The 20,072-nt window shown below is 39.1% G+C and overlaps 1 protein-coding gene and 1 pseudogene across 7 annotated transcripts in view; one reads left to right on the plus strand and one right to left on the minus strand.

Annotated features, from left to right (window-relative positions):
- PHACTR2 (phosphatase and actin regulator 2) overlaps window positions 1-20,072 on the plus strand; it is a 206,707-nt gene that overhangs the window by 81,068 nt on the left and 105,567 nt on the right. The gene's annotated exons all lie outside the window — the stretch shown is intronic.
- On the minus strand, window positions 1,506-1,844 carry LOC140608534 (NADH dehydrogenase [ubiquinone] 1 alpha subcomplex subunit 5 pseudogene; annotated as a pseudogene).

Below are 20,072 nucleotides of genomic sequence, written 5' to 3' on the forward strand. Positions count from 1 at the left end.
TCCTAATTACTAATGACATTAAACATCTTTTCATGTACATGTTGGCCATCTGTATGTCTTCTTTGGAAAAATGTCAATTTGGATCCTTTGCCCAATTTTAACTGGATAATTTGACTTTCTGTTATTGGAATAAAAGAATTCTTTATGTACTAGAGATAAGTCATTACCAGATATGTGATTTACAAATACTTTCTCCCATTCCGGTTGTCTTTTCACTTTCTTGATATGGTTTGCAATTCAGAATTTTGAAATTTTGATTATTTCCATTTTTTTCTTTGTATTTTTGGAGTTATAGATGAGAAACCATTGCCTAACCAATGTCAAGAAGGTTTACACCTGAGTTTTCTTCTAAGAGTTTTATAATTTTAGCTCTTACATTTAGGGCTATGATACATGTCAAGTTAATTTTTGTGTGTGGTGTGTTGTAGGGTTCCAATTTCATTCTTTTCCATGTGGATATCTAGTTGTCCTGCACCATTTTTTGAAAAAGATTATTCTTTCCCTATTCATTTGTGTTGGCACCTTGTCAAAAATCAATTGACAGTATACGTAGTAAGGGCTTATTTCTGAACACTTCTGTCACGTTGATCTGTATGTTTATTAATATGCCACACTGTATAGATTACTGTAGCTTTGTAGTAAGTCTTGAAACAGAAGAGTATGTCTTCTTTATTCTTTAAAAAAAATTTTTTTTTGTTTTTTAAAGACTTTATTTTGAAGTAATCTCTACACTGAACATGGGGCTCGAACTCACAACCCTGAGATCAAGAGTTGTGTGCTCTACCAACTGAGCCAGCCAACTGCCCTAACTTTGTTCTTCTTTTGCCAGATTCTGTTTGCTATTCTAGTCCCCTTGGATTTTGAATGAATCAGTTGTCTTGTCAGTTTCTGCAAAAAAGCCAGCTGGAACTTTGGTAGGGATTGTGTTGAATAACACTGTTCTCTTAACAATATGAAGTCTTAAAAACAATATGAAGTCTTTCAATCTGTAAACACTAATGCTTTTACATTTGTTTAGATCGTCTATGATTTCTTTCCACAATATTTTGTAGTTTTCAATGTATAAGTGTTGGTGTTTCTTTGTTAAATTTATCCATATATATTTTATTATTTTTGATGCTATAATAAATGAAATTTTATTCTTATTTCATTTTCAGAATGTTACTTGCCGGCATATAGATATACAAAAATAAATTTTTGTGTGTTGATCTTATACCCTGAAAACTTGTGGAATTCATTTTTTTAGTCCCAATAGCTTTTCAGTGTATTCCTTAGGATTTCTACATACAAGATCTATATACAAAGTCAGGTGCAAATAGATATAATTTTACTTCTTGTTTTCCAGTCTGAATGTCTTTTATCTCTTTTCCTTGCCTAATTGCCTTCACCCATTATACACTATCATGTTGAAAATGGAAGTAGCAAGAGTGAACTTTTTTTAAAAAATGTAACAGAACATTTAATTACATCAGTTTCCTATCAACACACTAGTCATTTAATGATGATTATGTTGGCCAGTTCCATTGGTGAGCAGGGGGCTCTTCTACTAAAAGCTCCCATGATTTCCACTGTATCATTTTTCTTGCCAGACTTCAGCCTGAAGAATCACCTCTTCTAGTTGGCCACCCCGAAGTTGGTCTTCTAATTTCTTAACATCTGGTTCTGCTTTAGCCATACTCAGCTTCTCATTTGTAATCTATTCTGTATACTTTCTCTATGCTGCATTTTTAGGAATTTGCTCAAGAACATTAAGAATCTTTGTGTACAGTATTCTTAGCCTCTTGTGTGACTCACATAACGGCCAGACCCACAAGGCTGGTGGTCTTCTTCAGCAAAGCTGCCATGACAGAGCCCAAGAGTGAATGTTCTTGGCTTCTCCCTGAGAAGGGGGAAAGCAATCAGTTTTTACCATTTACTGTCATATTAGCTGTGGGTTTTGCAGTGATGCTGTTTATCAAAAAGTTCCCTTCTGTTCCTAGTTTGTGAGCATCTTTATCATTCAAGAGTCAAAGGCTTTTTCCCCCCTCTGTTGAGATACTCATATGGCTTTTTGTCCTTCATTCTATTAATATGGCATAGTACATTAATTGATTTTTAGATGTTAAACCAAGTTTGCATTCCTGGGATAAAGCTCATGTGGGTATGGTGTATAATTCTTTATAAGTGTTGCTGGATTTGGTTTGCCAGTATTAGATCCATTATTTCTAAGTGCAGGCTCAACAGATATGTCTCTAAATAGGGTGGCTTTGGTACCCTCTGGCCTCATACCCTAGAAGCATTGAGACTTCAGTATTCCCCTTGCCAACTACTACGAGGCATGGCAGATTGGACACAAATGTTTGTTGAGGGGTGCCTGGGGGGCTCAGCAGTTGACTTAGGTCGTGATCCCAGAGTCCTGGGATTGAGTCCTGCATCAAGCTCCCTGCGGGGAGCCTACCTCTCCCTCTGGCATGTCTGCCTCTCTCTCTCTTTCTCTCTCTCTCTCTCTCTGTCTCTCATGAAAAAATAAATAAAATCTTTTTAAAAAAAAATTTGTTGAATATATCAATGAATCACCAAATATTCTCAATGAACAGCCTGATCACTTTAAGCCAATGACCATATGAATGAGAGTTATATTTGTTTTTTACCTCAAGGATTGTTACTCTGGCTTTGTTGTCTTAAGGGTGGTATCTAAGTCTAGTAACTATTTCTTCTGTCTTCTTCAGTACCATCTCCCCCACTGTGTCACACAGACCAACTCTTGGCAGCTTCGCCTCAGCCCTTGAGTTAAAAGAGCAGAGAAAGCCACTCTTTAATTTTTAGAAAATGAAGGAACAAGTGAATAAGTGAATAAAGTATTCAGCATCACACCTAGGCCATGATAGAACGTCTGTCTATCCATGTTGTTGGGTTTTCATATTTTGGTCAGGGCCCAGGTCCTGCCCAGAATATTTATCCATTTCTATGTAAACCTGGTGTAAGAAGAAATCATGAAAGCAAAAATATATAGAGTTTATTTTCCTTTATGAAAATAACATGCACATGATCAGAAGTAAAACTTTAGAAGACAATTCAGGCTAAAAGTAAGTTTTTCTCCCTCCCAGAACCCCAGTCTCTTCCCAATTATAACCCAGAATGAGCAACTTTTTTGTTTTCATTTCAGAAAGTTTTCATTCAAGTATGTATCTTTATCAAAACACCAGCAAGACATTTTATATAGTTATTGCTCTGGTGTTTAAGTTTTTTGTGTACTACAACTACAAATATCTGTATTGATATTTTTAATCCTATAAATAAGCAATTCTATAATATGTAGATATAATTTTTAGAAGAACTCTATTCTTATATTTTATGTTTGTATTTTTTAAAAAGATTTCATTTATTTATTTGAGAGAGAGAGAGCACAGCTGGGTGAGGGGCAGAAGGGGCAGCAGGCTACCTGCTGAGCAGGGAGCCCAGTGTGGGGCTCGATCCCAGGACTCCAGGATCATGACCTGAGCCGAAGGCAGATGCTTAACTGACTGAGCCACCCAGCCACCCCTATGTATTTATCTATCTATCTATCTATCTATCTATCATCTATCTATCTATCTATCTATCTATCTATCTATCTATCTATCTATCTATAGAAAGAAGCAGGAGGGCAAAGAGGGAGAGAGAGAAAATCTCAAGCAAACTCCCTACTGAGCACAGAGCCCCACACGGGGCTCGATCCCATGACCCTGAGATCATGACCTGGCACCCAGGTGCCCCACATTTGTATTTTTATATTATATCAGGGTTCTTTTGTGTGCATGCTATTACGAAAAATGCTGAAATGAACATCTTTATCTAAACATCTTGAACTACGTGGACCAGTAAAATCCTAGCAATAGAATTTTCAAGTCAAGAGATTTGTGTATTTTATTTTAATAGACTTTGCCAAATTACTCTCAAGGAGGCTGTATGTATATCTTCTCAGTATTTGAGAATTCCTTTTTCTGAACTCTCACCAACACTGCATGCATATCAAGATCTCTCTTAGACCATATAGTGCTTTGTGAGAAACTGAAGTGACTCCCTCCAGGTGAGGCAGCCCTGCAGGCACATGATTTAACAAGTGGAACATTAGCAGAAATTCAGTCCCAGTTCATTTCCTTGTCTAGATGCCCTTGTGCAGTGAGCACTCTGCACAACTAATACATGACCACAATGTTGTGCATAATTAATTTGAAAAAATCCGTGTCAATCTTTATGAAAAAAGGGATATCCCACTTTGGTTATGAATGAAGTGGAGTATTTGTATTTTTTTTTCTCTGAATTACTTGTAACAAATCTTACAGATTTTTGTGTTAAAGAGATTAGCCTTATGCTTATGTATTGTAAACATTTTTGTGTTTTTCTTCTTAAATTTCTTTATTTTTTTCATGTAAAACTTTTCACATAGTCAAATTTATCAATTCTGTCTTACAAACTAGAGTTAAGAATCATCTGTTCCTTTGCTATCTTTATCCTATTCGAATATTGGATCTCTGTAACTTGTTCTGACTTAACGTGAATGATTTAATGATACTAAGTTTTTAAACTTATGTATGGCAAAAAAAAAAACCATCATTAGCAAATTGAAAAAGGAAATCATAAGGTTGTCAAAATATTTGCATCGTGTATGGAAACTGATTAATATCTTAATATTCTAAGACCTTTAAAAACCAGTAAGAAAAAATATCAATAAGAAAAAAAATAAAGGCTCAGATAGAAAAACAAGTAAAGAACATGAACAGGCATTTTTCAAAGTATCTGGTGGCTATAACTGTGATCTCGCTGTAAGTAAGTGCCTTGCTTAAATTAACTTTTTAATCCTTACAAAATCCCTATAGGGTAATTACTATTAATATCCCCATTTTACAGATGGGGAAAACTAAAGCTGAAGAGTTAACTTGCCCACATTACTTAACCAAAGAGGAAACATAATTTACCAATTGGTGTATGAAATAGTTTCAGCAATTTAATGGAAAAAAAAAAGATGCCATTGATCACCTATGAATTGGGCAAGGATTTAAAAGAATGATTCTCAGATGATTGTCTTATGGTAGTTAAAATTGGCACAACCTATCAGAAGAGCATCTTGATGATACATATGTAAAACCTTAAAATGTGCATATACTCAGACCCAGCAGTTCCACTTTCAGAAGCATCTTGAAAAGGAAATAATTACTTGCTCACTGGGACAAGGTTTATTAAAAGCCAAAAAATGGAAATAGCAGTTGAACACCAAGAAAGTCTTAAAATTAATTGGGATACAGTCATATCATGGAATAAACCATTTAAAAATGATGTAAAATATGGGGCACCCGGGTGGCTCAGTTGGTTAAGTGGCCAACGTGTGTGTGTGTGTGTGTGTGTGTGTGTGTGTGTGTGTGTGTGTGTTTTAAGATTTATTTATTAAAGACAGAGAGAAAGAGAACATATGCAAGGAGTGGGGGTTCGGGGGGAAGGTGGGCAGAGGGAGAGAGAGTCCCAAGCAGGCTCCTCATTGAGTACAGGGCTCTATCCCAGGATCTTGAGATTCCAACCTCGACTGAAACCAAGAGTACAACATTCAACCAACTATACCATCAGGCACCCCTTAAGCAGCTGATTCTTGATTTTAGTTCAGGTCATGATCTCAGGGTCCTGGGATGGAGTCTGTGTGGGCTCTGCATTTAGTTGGGAGTCTGCTTGAGGATTCTCTCTCCCTCTGCCCCACCCCCTGCTCCCGTGCACGTATTCTCTCTCAAATAAATAAATCTTGTAAAGAAATGTTGTAAAAAAGAATTTTGAAAAGTGATTTTTACAATAAATAGCAACAATATCAAAAGGCAGGTTTAAAATAAAGATTCTGTTTTTAAATATGTGCATGAAGAGAAATCTATATGGAGGGAGGAAAAGAGAGAATGGATTTTTGTTTATGAAGAGGTAGTGTGACAGTCCCAGCTTTCCTCTGCTTTGGACATGATCATAGCCAGGGCTTCCACATCCTGTGTCCACCTGGACTTCCACTGGAATTAAAGCCATTTTCTGACCTGTACATATATTATTAGCTTTTCTCTAGCTGTCATTGGACTCGGTTTTAAGTTCATTGGCTGTTTTTCATGCACTTTTTTTTCTTGTGAATTCCATGATGAATACAAAAATATAGGTCCTACTATAGCCATCTTCTTTTTGGGTTTAGTTTTCTTCTTAGTCTGTTTGATCATAATGCAAATGTCACTCACTTGGAGAGAAAGAAAATGAGGGAACATTTGAACTTCATTTACTTCTCTTTGATCTATAGCTCATCAGGTCTTGTGGATGAGTAATATCCCAGATATATTTTTTAAAGATTTTGTTTATATATTTGAGAGAGAGAGATAGAGAGAGAGCATGCACAAGCAGGGAGAGGCAGAGGGACAGAGGGGCTGAGGGAGAGGGAGAAGCAGACTCCCCACTGAGCAGGGAATCCAATGAGGGGCTCAGTCCTAGGACCCTGAGATCATGACCTGAGCTGAAGGCAGATGCTTAACCAGCTGAACCACCCAGGCACCTCTATCCCAGATATTTTTAGCTTACATGTATTTTATCTTCAGAAATCTGAGAGGACGGTGTCCATCAAAAGATGAATGGATAAAGAAGCTGTGGTTTATGTATGCAATGGAATATTACTCAGCCATTATAAACGACAAATACCCACCATTTGCTTCAGCGTGAATAGAACTGGAAGGTATGATGCTTAGTGAAGTAAGTCAATCAGAGAAGGACAAACATTATATGGTCTCATTCATTTGGGGACTATAAAAAATAGTGAAAGGGATTAAAGGGGAAAGGAGAGAAAATACGTGAAATAACAGAGAGGGTGACAAAACATGAGAGACTCCTAACTCTGGGAAACAAACAAGGGCTACTGGAAAGGGAGGTGGGCAGGGGGATGGGGTGACTGGGTGACGGGCACTGAGGCAGGCACTGGACAGGTTGAGCACTAGGTGTTATACTATATGTTGGCAAATCGAACTCCAATAAAAAAAAACATTCAAAAAAAAAAAAAAAAGAAAAAGAAATCCAAGAGGATAACAATCGGTGGGGGAGTGACACTTCACCTTTTGCCTACTTGATGTAGTAGGGAGGGAGACAAGGACTCTGGGTTGTTGATACTCTAATTAAGCCTCCTTAATTTGAATAGAGAATTCCAACGTTTTCTTGTCTTGAGGGACTTCAGTGTAATGAGGCTAACTGCCTATTCTTGGGAGTCTCTTTTCCTGGGAGTAAAGATACATATTTAGTGAGGACTCAACTTCTGTAAAAGTGTTCTTAAGGTAGAAATAGTCTTAAGAAAATAAACACTCCTGATCCACCCTCTATTCCACTGCTCCCTGAAGGTGGGGAACCCAAAGCAAAAACAACGGTTTTTGTTCTCCAGAAGGGAATGCACAAATAAGGTTACTTTTAAAAGTTTGGTCTGTTATTTATATTTGCTTACTACTCCTTTGTTTATTTTTGTTTCAAGGGTCTAGATGTTTTTATTCATATAAACCTGGCAAGTATAACACTAAGGGAATTTGGGTTGATGAAGGAAGGAGTGAAGTGGTCTGCTTAAGAAGAACCTGCTAACCTGTGTTGATATGTGCTGGGTGGATATATTCCTGCACATGAGCTTGGTTTGTGAAGCGATATTAAGAGGAAAAAGAGTGGCACCTTCATCCAGTTGAAGTAATTACACGGAAGGTTCTGTGCTGGGCCGTGAGGGGATATTCAAAGGGAAATCATACACTGCCTACAAGGGTCTGTGCCTACAAGGTTCACCCACGTGGTGGAGATTGGCAGAAAGGAAGGTGGAAGGAAAGGGACCCTGGAGAGCTGTGGGGACAAGTCAGGAAGGCCAAAAGTGTAGGAAGTGGGGGGGACAAGAATTCTGGCTCTGGAAGGCCAAAAAAACAAAGGTGGTAGGAGCCACTGAAGGTTTTTTATCAAATGAGAAATGATTAGAGCTTTGCCCCCGGGGGATGAACCAGCCAGCCACGGGCGGCATTGATTTCCTGGGAGAGACCCGAAAGCAGGACCAGGAGGTTGGCTGTGATAACCCAACAGGGAGATGTGCATGCCTGACCCCGGGTTGAGGGAGAGGCTGGAGAAATGAAAATGGGGTGATGCTCATGTCTGCATCTGTAACTCCGCCCTCACCTTGTGCTTCCAGGCTCAGATATGCAACTGTGTGTTGGACAGGTCTGCTTGGGTCTCTCATGGGCATCTTGCAGGTAAATGTATGAACAGAAGGCTTGAGTTGACCATCCACACTCCTTCTTCCTTCAACTTTCTACATGTCACCAAATGATCCCGCCAGCCACTCACTCATCCTCACCAGAAGTCGAGGAGTCCTTGAGTTTCCCCTTCCCCTTCACACCAAACCATCCACGAGTCCTGCACGTTTTCCCTTCAAAATGTATCTCCAGGCCCCTCGCTTCTATCATTACTGCCACCATTCAAGCCCTGACCACTCATGGTGTGGACAGTTGTAGTGACTCTGGGCTGATCTCCTGCTTCTCTTCTCAGACTTCTGCAATTCATGTTCCGCACAACAGCACAAGTCATGCTTTAAAACCTAAATCATGTGTCTTCCCATTGCATTTAGAATGAAATCTAGATTTCGGACTCTGGCTTCAAGGCCACACATGATCCTCTATGATCCTCGATCCCTGCCCCTCCCCCATCCAGCACACCCCTTTGTCCTACAGCTTTACTCTTGGGTTCAATCATCCGGCAAACATGTCTCATTCTTAACCTGTCACTTTGGCAGTTGCCGCTCTCTCTATGTGGGACATAAGGGATGCTCTTCCACTAGCTCTTTACAAAGTTGACTCCTTGTCTTCACTCTAGCATGATCAGCTTCATAAACACCTTCACCGTCCAGCCCTCTTCAGAGGAGCCTGTCCACCCACCCCCCAGTCTAAGTTCTTCAGCTCCTTCATTGCACAGATTTCTCAGATTATCCTGTTTGTCATCGTCTCCCTTCACTAGAACCTAAACTCTGGGAGCTAAGGGATCTTATCTTGTTCCTCAGTCTGCTTTCTTATTCTGAGATCTATGCCTGACACAGCTGTTTGTTGAATAACTGAACAGCTTGGTCTGACCAGATTGGATATTAATAGAGTGCAAGGAACTGAGTGGAAAGTTAAGTAGTGTACAGTTGTTTAAACTAATTCTTTAGTATTTACCTCCAGTCTCTAAGTAGCATGCTTACATTGCTAATTATTGATTGTTCATCTTGACACATTATTCCTGACCTTACAGTATGGAAATTGAAGATGCAGTTTTGTTTTTCATATCTACTCTGACCCTGTCTCTCCCCACACCCCTACTGCCTCATCATGCATTTCCTGTCCTCCCATGTTCTCCTCTTCCCAGCATTCTTATATTATTGTACTTTTGATTAGTATTCTGTATAACTACGTAAAAGCTGATGATAGCTAAGCCTTGTGGTAAACCATGATTACTTTTTCTTTCCTGCATGGCTTCTGCTTTCCTTACTGGTGTTTTTGTTTGCTTGCGAAGGGTCCTGCATACTCATCTCCAAATCTTTCCCCCAATCCTGTAAATCCCTTCTCAGTATGTTCAGACACTTTTTTTTTTCTGTCAAGTTCACCCTTAAGAAGTGAATCCAAATTGGACTGGATTTCCTCTAAGCTTGCTGCCCGGCTCTTGCCCTGGATCTCTCTTCATATCATCCTGGGGAGTCCTTCCACTTCCCTCTTGTATTGGATCTCCAAATTGCCAGATCAGTGTCTTATGTTTTCTGGGTCTATTTCCTTATTTGGACAGAGCACACAGGTAGCTTCTTGAGAAAAGCTCATGTGAAGCTTAGTTTTTTTGAGACCTACTATAAGAAAGCATCTTTATTCTGGCTCTCTACTTGGCTGATAGCTTGGCTGGATCATAAGGTAGCAAAGCAAACTTGCTGTGATATGTAAAAATACCCACTTATAGTTAATCACAATTAATATTTTTATGTAGAAGATTTTCTCTTTAGCAAAAAGCTTTTAATTAATTTCAAAAGACTTTTTCAAATGATTGTCACATGAGAACTCAACTTTGACCTACTCTTGTTGTTACAGCCTAAAAAAATATTTTATGAAAGTTTAATGTTTTAAAGATGAATGGACTAACTTTAAAACCTGTGTACAGTGATAATAATGGTATTTTACAGACTTGCCTGATGGTGAGAATCACCTAGTATGGCTGGGGAAAAAAATACTACTGGGCAGCAGCCAAATCCATCTTTTGGAGAGGGATCTCCAAATCTGTATTTTCAGCAAATATTCCAGAAGTTTCTTAACATGAGGAACATCCCCTGGAGATAAGCAGTGTTTAAGAAGTGGCTTCAGATGAAAATTTCTCATTAACAGTGTGTATCTTCTCTTGAAGTGAAGTAGAAGTTATAAAATGTCTAGTTTAAAAACACTGATGGGGATCCCTGGGTGGCTCAGTGGTTGAGCGCCTGCCTTTGGCGCAGGGCGCGATCCTGGAGTCCCGGGATCGAGTCCCACGTCGGGCTGCCGGCATGGAGCCTGCTTCTCCCTCCTCCTGTGTCTCTGCCTCTCTCTCTCTGTCTATGTCTACCGTAAATAAATAAATCTTTAAAAATAAATAAATAAACAAACAAATAAATAAATAAAAACACTGATGTTCTGTACCCAGTGTCTCAATAAATTTGCTCATTAATATGTCTTGTTCCTGAGCAAGTATTCTGATTGCCAAGTACAATTTTGGCAAAATCTTGTTGCCAGAAATGTTTTTGCTCTTACGTACATTTTGCTAATATTAAAAACTGCGAAATAATTCATTTCCCACAATAGGTTTGAAGTAAATGTAGTTACATTCGAAGGGAATGAAGTTATCTGCAGAATGGCAATTGCTGTTTAAGGAAAGGACACAGAATTTGGATTCTGTTGCCTTTTTAGGAAGACCCCCCCCCCCCCCGTGAACTTCATCTGAGGTGGCTGCATGCTAATTACTTCTGGAGGTACCAAAGTGGCAGAGCATGGGGCTGGATGAAACAGGTGTTTAATAACGCGTGGGAGAAACTGTTAAGAAAGGTTTTAGTAAAATATATTTTCTAAAAAGGAGGCTGAGCCCTTTTCTCTTTTAGAAATGTGGGCAGCAAATTCTGAAAACGTCACAAGGAAGCAATCATTTATTTGAAAATTCTTTTCATATGTTCCTCTTGGAAATATTTGGCTTTTTATTTTTGCCTCTGTTTGTACTCCAGGGGTCTTTCCTTTCAGTGATGTGCCTATTTTGCAGCACATTGCCCAGTATGAAGTAAATTCTAGTCTTAATTGGGGTCTCTTAAAAGCTTTTTCTAAAGGGTTTCTCAGCCTCCCCGAGGAAAGGCCGTTGTTGTTTGTCTAAGGTGCTCTGAAGAGGGCCTGCTGGGTATAGCCTTGGACCATCCTTCGAGAAGAAAAATGTTTCTGACCACAGCTGGGTAGCCCACAGGACTGAGAAGGGCAGCCTGACAGAATGATTCAGGATTGCAATTGCCGATTTCATCTATTTAAAGGGATTCTGTGTTTTTCAAAATTTCTTCTACATCTGTAAAGTTAATGTGTCCTGACTGGCCAGGCTGTCTGTGCAGGAGCCGGCTGAGGATGGAAACTTGGAATAAGCCAGGACGAGTTAACTGAGCTCGTGTTGAACGTTCCTGTGTGCCTAACAGAGCAGTGTTTCATTTTCCTAAAGTCTACTAAAACGGAATTATATACATATGTGTGCAACTAGTGTTCTGTCGCTTGGAAAGTACTTGGCTGCCAATTTTTTAAAGAAAACACGGAAAGAATAAAAATCTCAAACTGGAGATCTTAAAAACAATCTAGAACTGTACACTTTTAAAAAGACTGAATCCCCTTGAGTCATCAGACCATGGAATGTCAGAACACACGAATACCTCATTTTTTAAATGATGGTGTTTTAATTTATAAAGCCATTATAAAGTGATCATAGCAGAAGACTTTAAACAATGTTTCTTTCCCCCTCTGTTAGGTGGGGTAGAGTAGAAATGAAGTTGGAAGCTGTGTGACATTTTCACTCTGTCTTGAATATATGAATAAACAGCTTCACGGACAATTATAAAAGTCTGTATTAGTTTGCTAGGGCTGCCATAACAAATTACTACAGACTGGGTTGGCTCAAACAATAAAATTCAATTTCTTACAGTTCTGGAGTCTAAGAACTTAGTGCTTAGAACTTGGAATTCCAAGATCAAGGTTGGGTTCTTCTGAGGCTGTCTTCTTGCCACTTTCTCCCTGTGCCCTCATATGGCCTATGAACGTACAGATCTATTCAATCTTTATTGTCTTACCAGCACACCAGTAATTGGATTATGGCCCACTCGTATGACATCTTACCTTAAATACCTTTTTAAAGACCTTATATCCAAATATAGTCACATTCTGAGGTACTTGGGGTTAAGACTTCAACATACGAATTTGGGGGACAAAATCCAGCCATAACAATGCCCTGAAGACGGGTTTACAAACTGAGATCCATTCACAATGGCCCATAGATACATTGGATCCATTGCCTTTTTTCTGGTTTCTTCAATTCCACTTCTTAACAGATTATAGCTTCTTCCCCACTCACCTGCAACAGTGCCACATATTCAGTAGATATGATTGAGGAACAGGAGGCACTCAAGGTGTTTTTAGCAATCGGAACCAATCAATATCCTTAGGCGGTGCCACTTAAGAGATGAGGCATGGCATGTAAAGAGTATATGTGGAGTAGAATGAAAACTAGTCTATGCGAACACCGTTTCTGTCATATTTGTGTCAGAAATAATTACCTCATGATTGGGTAAATGCTGAGAAAAACAATGCTTATGAGGATGCTAATCCCTGTGTGGTCGGCAACTATGTAAGTACCACCTGACTAGTTTTATAATCTTCTTTGAGGTCCCCAAATGTGAGGCACACTATTTAGAGAAGTGCTTTATTCCCAAATGTCACTACATATATATTCGTTCTTTTCTGTGTTTGATTTTTTTTCTTACTCCGTATGCTTTTATTATCTTAGATGTGTTTGATATGCAGCAGAGTGACATGTTTCTTCACAAAAAGCTGCTAAAATAAGAAATAGAATGAATAGGCATGCTAAAGAAAGGTAGTGTTAAAACACCTGTCAGAGTAAAGTCAGAACAAGAATGTTCTTGCCAGAAAATGCAGCAGCCCCATTGAGTCAGGTTGGTAATTCAAAGATGATTCATGTGTGACTAAACACATTTGTATTATGCCCCATGCACACTGCAAAATACCTAGCAGGCTTTTGGTAATGGCTTCCTATCTCTTGTTAAACTCTTCAGTGGGAAGGACAGATTGGGTAGACTTGTCCATCTTGTGACAAGGCATGAAGATAGTGCTTCGGAAATACACCCACCTCTGTGAAGGTCAAATTCTTTAATATAAATGGAACAGGTCCTCAAGCCATTAAGCCCACAAGTAAGATGAGTGCATCAGAATTGAGCAATCCTAGATCTCCCTCGAGAGGGTTTAAAACTCCAGTCACCTAAGAGATTATTTAATTTTTTGGCATCTTTTGGACCAGGAATTCCCTAGAAGTAAGTCAGATCTTGGGATGGCTGAGATACAAGACATTCCTAAAAAGCTCCGTGGAAAACCCAATTTTTTTGGACCCTGATCTGAATCCAAAGTAGAGTGGGAGTTCGGGGGTGTACAGGAATTTTCAGCCAAGCTCCACACCCATTAGTTGTGACCCTGTCACTTTAGTCTTTTGAGGCATTGAGCAGATTAAAATTGGCTAAACACTGACCCTAAGGACCATTAATGGTCACAGAACATTGGTGTTCTTCCAAGTGAGAACATTTCGCTTGGGTTTGACCCTGATATTTTGGATTCAGCATCCCAAGACTTAAAGATGAAGTTTTACTATGCACACTGGAAATAACTGATAAGGATTTCATTAATAAGTACTTATGGTTTTGCAGTGCCATGTTATTTTTATTGCTGGGTATCTAGTCCTGGGGGCAAAAAGAAAGAGCACAAGGTTCCTGTTCGATCTCAAAAAGGGAATGGCACAGAATAAACACAGCCCCTTGGTAATAATTTCTTAGCCACTCCAGTAGATGATGATTCTCAGTAAGTATGAGTCCTTTAGGACTTAGGTATCTATGTTGAATTTAAAGGCCATTAAATTTACTGGCCTTGACCTTAAAGAATCTGAAGTTAATAGAATCATGAAACGGAACTTCTTTTTCTCTTCAGATTTTGACACTAGGCATATTTGGAAACAGGAGTAAAATGCAACTTCCTGTGTTTGGCTGCTATAGCGACACATCTTGTCTAGCTCAGGCTTTTCACAAAACTAAAAGCAACAACTGGTAGCTCAACAAGATGTAGACGGTTTGATAACTGAATTTTCAACATGGTTCAGTAAGAATTCACCAACTATGCAACAAGTCTTTTGAATAAAATAGGTTTTTTTTTTTTTACTGTACTTTTTTATTTTTTGCAAGTACAAGTGTAAAAATAAACTGCAACTTCCCAGCTGGTGGGAAATAGAGCCAAATTCAGTTCTAGCTGTTCTCTCCCATTCTTGTAGGTGATGTCAACCCTCTTGCTTGGTTACTTTCCTCAGGGCATTTCTGTTGTAGGATAATGTCATTTTCCTTGAGTGCTCATTGGTCTCTGCTGCTCTCAGCAATTATCCTGAGACCAGTGGACAACACAGGTGGCTCTGTGCAGGAGTGTATTTTCAACAACTTGTTTTTGCTTTTCTGGAATCCTGCAGAAGACCAGGGAAATAGCTTTCAAAGAAATTTCACTGTCCCAGTTGATCTAGATCATAAATAACCTGCTTTCTAGAATTTATTCTCCTCAAAACCTTTTAACAGCCCCCTTTCCACTCGCGTAGGAGTAGGAAAAGAAGTAGTAGAAGGCATTGACATTTCTTGAATATTGGTGATGCAGTATTGGTGATGCAGAATATTGGTGATGCAGTATTTCTGGCCCCAAGGCTCGTGTTTTCTCTCAATGGAATTTACAACTCTGTGTTTTTATTTAAAATGACTTTCTTCCTTTCTCCCCCCACTCCTTCTTTCCTTCCTTCATTGATTCCTTCGTTCGTTCCTTCCTTCCCTCCTCTCTCTCAGCACATACTAATTGTCACCAGGGTGCCAAATAAGCTAAAGGATAAAACAAAACATTCTCTTACTTCTCAGGAAGCTTTAACATAGAGCACAGTAAAATCGATCATTTCTCCATTTGTGTTTGCTCCCTGTAAGATACTGGTATAACAGGAGATATTTGATTCTCAGCTGAAAGGTGAGATAAGAGAGGTGGTATTTTCTGTTTAGAGTGGAACAAGGACTTGCTGCTAGCTGCCAGTCTTAAAGAATGGTTCCTAGTCATTGAGCATGTTATATACTATATAGTCAGATGTTTGCCACCACAACACTGGGCTGCTATATAGAGGGCCTTGTAGTCCTACCAGTTTCTACTGGATGTATTTAGTGAATCAAAAGTCTAAAGCGTCGATCCAGAGCCAAACGTTCACAATGTTAGATATGACAGAATTTGATCTCAGCTTAAAAATATGATTGTATAGTATTCCATGTGGTTTTATGTTTTATTTAGATCAATCTCTCGCACGTGAAGCTTAAAAACAATGGAAAAATAAAGGCAATTGGGATTTAGTTTCAGTTTAGTCGGATAATTTGCCTTTCCAGTTTCTTGACTATGAAACTAAATTGCCTTTCTGAGTCCCCCAGTTAGGAGAAAGAAGATGAAGAAAGACTGAAGAAAAGTCTCAGTTGCCTAATACATTTAGAGAAGGAAGAGGGAAATGTTCATGGAGGGGTGGAGGGGTGGCTCCCAAAAATGTTAATTTTCACCACTCTTTGCTATGTAAAAATACAGACTTCTTAAAAGATTATTTCAAAAGTAAATTATGCTAGCTGTTTTCTTCTGTTGTTTGTTTTTGATGGATTGTCTTTCTTTCTTTCTTTTTTTTTTTTTTTTTGATGGATTGTCTTTCTAAAAGGGCACAATAAGCAGCATGTAAGTCTTTGTTCACCTGAAAAATTTGTCGCCAATGTCTGTACCATTCTTATGAGTGTTAATCATCCTTCCTGCTGGCTTTGCTATTTTCTCAATTTCAAACTCTAGTGTTTGTTATGTTATCTTTCAAAATATTTGGAGTTCTGCAGGAAGGCACCGTTGAAAACAGTTTCCTCTATGTGAAAAATCTAGAGACCTGCTAAAATAAATCCTAGCCTAGTGAAGGTAGGCCTTGTGTGTTCATTATTGCCAAACATTTGTCCATGATATAGTTATCCATTTTGTAAATATTTATTAAGTACTTTCTGTGGCCTGGGTACAGGGTGGGGGCACCCCCCCCAGAATAAAACCCTTTTGGTGCCTGTCTTCCTCATGGGACTCCTAATCTAGTAGGGAGCACCATTACTTGTTTCTTCATATGCTTACTCCTTGAAGAGGCAGTCTTTTTTTTTTTTTTTTTTTTCTACTTGCTTAATAACAATGACAATTATTTTTATGGGTTCTGGAAAAGTTGATGAATTACAACTAGCTACTTTTGAAGCTTCCATCATTGTAATACATAGTCAACATTCCTTTAGGCGAGTATAGAAAATCTTAATAAAAAAATTATATCAGAAAAGAATTTTGGAATAAGCTGTTTGGCTTGATGGTGCCCTAATTGGATTCAGAGGCTTTCCTTGTGGTGTTATACCCAAGTCCTGCTGGTACAACTCGTTCTCTGGAATGTTTGCTTGACACACATGTCGTTTTAAAAGAAAGAAACCAAAATAGAACATCTTGTAAGTGGAATATCCTTAGTGACTATATTGGAGAAAAAAATTAAAATCAACCTTAAAGGCATCATTAGAGTAAAATTATTTTTTTAAAAAAACAACTAATGGAATTCTGTTCCCTCCCCACCCCCATGCCTTTCTCTCTCTCTCTCTTTCTCTTTCTCTCTCTCTCTCTCTCCCCCCCCCCTTTCTTTGTCTCTAGAGAATTAGGTGTACAAACTAAGGAATGTTAATCCTTTGCTTTTCAGTGACTTTTAAATGGTTTCCTGCCTAACTTGGACAGGGTATGTCTACCTTTTAAGCAATGTTATGAAACCAGACTAAATTGTGATAGCTTTGCCCTGAATTTTAACACAGAACTTGAATAGTGTGTCATGCCATGCCTGTCACAAGAGCTAATGCTCAACTGCCAGTGTGATCCCCTCTAGTCACTTACCTCCCCTGTGCTCTCAAGGTGTGCCATGTTTTTGTATTGAAATAATGGTTACTTGAATAGTGTCAGGCCTCTCATAGGCTGTAAGCTTCCTGAAGGCAGAGATCCAGTCCATTTTTGCTCACCATTACAGCCTCCGTGCATTGCCTTGTCTATAATAGTTGCTCAATACGTTAATTATTGAATGAATGATACCGGTTCACAGTAAGCAGATTTCTCTACAACTTCATCTTTTTTGTGGACCCCCCTTCTTCCTTGTCTTATTTTGTCTGGAACCCACCTCTCCTTGGCAGTGCTTCCCTGGTAACTCTGTTATGGAGCTTCTGCTATGCCCAGCCCCTCGCCATTGACATTTGATACCCCCCCCTCCTCCGACTGCCATGCCTGCCTGCTTTGCTTCCCATAGTGTGTGTATTCTCACTTTAAGTACATACCATCCTGCTGTGTTCCCTTTCACATCTCTGGTGCTGTCATCCCCTGACTTCCTGCTCACTTCCTCACCTCACATTCATCAAATGAGGTCAGCCTTTCCTTCTCCACTCAGAGTTTCACTGTTATCCTGGGAGTAGTCCATCCCCATGTGTCTAGTCAGTCCTCTCTCCTTTCAGGCTCTCCTCTCAGTCCATAAACATGCCCAAGTATCCCCCACACTTTGTGACTTTAAAATAAATAAACTAAAGTTTTTCTTGTACTTGATGATTCTCAGTATAAGAGAAGTCCAAGGTTCTTTCTTATGTACGGCCTACTGCCTTCTAAATGTAATCATTTTCTAAGAGTTTACTTCTGGCCCTCAACTGCTGCTTTTGTTTGGAAGACTCCCCCAGATAGCTTCAACATTAACTTCCTTTTAGTGTGCCAATAATGTATTTCTGACTGTCTGCTGGACATCTTCCCCTGAATGTTCTGCCAATACCTAAAGTTCATGGTGCCTGAACATAAGCCATAGGTCTTTCTCCAAGTTCTGTCTTGACATTCCACCGCACCTCGGAGAGGTTCAAGCCATAGAATTCTCCATGATTTCTCTAGACAGTTCCCCATCTCCTCACTCTTTCTCAGTGTCCCTTGGATCCATTCATCATTTCTAATTCATTTTCACTACTGTCCAAGTTCAGATGCCTGGTTATTGCAGTCACCTCTTGACTGAACTATGAGGATATAAATCTGGGGATCCTGGGGAATTCTTTATGACATAAATTCTCCTCCCAACATCCTGCCTAACACTGTATAAGCCTGTAGGTTTCATTTCTGCCTTGGGTAAATAGTCCAGAATTCTGCACATGGCCACCATTCTCTTCACAGATACCAGCCTTGGTGACTTGACGTGACTGCCAGGGTACTAGTGGACTATAGAGGTAGCACGATAGATATAGATTCTCAAGACTCTTATTTTTTTTTAAAGATTTTATTTATTTATTAATGAGAGACACAGAGAGAAAGGCAGAGACATAGGCAGAGGGAGCAGCAGGTTCCCTGCAGGGAGCCTGATGCGTGACTTAGTCCCAGGACCCCAGGATCATGACCTGAGCCAAAGGCAGATAGATGCTCAACCACTGAGCCACCCAGGTGCCCCTCAAGGCTCTTATTTATCCATCAGCTTTTTGACCTAAAGATATTAGTCCAAATGTAATGTGTTATTTTATTAATACTTCTGTTACATTCATCCACAATGGGAACTTTCTCATAATTGTATATGTAATTTAGCAGGATTTAGCCACTTACTTAAAAATTTCATTTGACTTTATTTACAACTTATATATAATATCTGCCAGTTTCTCCCCTAAAGTTTCTTTCCTGTGCCCATGCTCAGCAAACAAGTGTTTGTTATTCTAACAAAGAGGATATAAAATTCTCTCAGTTGGTAGTTTGCCTGCTGGAGATGTGTGGACCTCTTCTTCCTTTTTACAAACACCATACAACCTCAACACATCATGACCAACTCCCCATACCAGACTTGGGGAATTATGGGAGATGGTTAGTGAGGGAAGGAAGGTAGAAAATTGGTTGCTTCCTTTCTTATTTTTCACTTCTGTAGCAAAGTTCTTGATATTTCCAAATAGAGCCATCAAAGCTGTTCATAGAACCCTTTGCTTATTGTGATCACAGTGATATTCAAAACTTAAAATGCTTTTATGTAACAACAAAATTAATTTTCCATTTGCAAAGCAATCCTTTTTTTCTACTCAATCAGAGTTTCTTTAAACCCAAAATACAAGTGATATTATTTAATCTGTTAAATATCCTGTAGCAAGTCTAGGGGATGTTGTGCATGTCAGAGCATCAGGATGTCATACAGCTGCACAAACATACTCATTCTGCAGGCCTATCGGCCACAAGTTTAAACTCTGAAATTCTTTGTCAGTGCTTACAGACAGATGGAAGTCTTTAGTAGCTTTTCCCTTTGGGGGTTTAAAAATAATGGCTGCTTCCATTAGAAAAACAAGTTAAAAAACTGGTGATATCAAATTCCTAAAATTAATACTATGGTAAATAAGGATTATGTGCAATCAAAGGACCGTAGTTAATATAAGCAAAGAACACACTCTGCCTGCAACTAGCATGAACTAAATTATGAAGACACTGGGCAGCATTGTTTTAGAGAGGAAAACAGTACCTGCTGTAATTCTTTGGATTAGTCCAAGGAAGAGGTTGGAGGTAAACTGAGTTATTATTCATTAGGGTTTATGTCTCACCTTCTCTTAAAATAGAGCTCTATTCCTACCTATATCCCTCTGACCCATTTGTACAAAGGACACCCTGAAGGCTAACTATTGACTTTAAATCGCACTTACCAGCTTTGTGACCTTGGGCAAATTACTTGATTCTCTC

This window comes from Canis lupus, chromosome 1 (genome assembly GCF_048164855.1).
Source record: "Canis lupus baileyi chromosome 1, mCanLup2.hap1, whole genome shotgun sequence".
In the NCBI taxonomy this organism is placed as follows: Eukaryota; Metazoa; Chordata; class Mammalia; order Carnivora; family Canidae; genus Canis; species Canis lupus.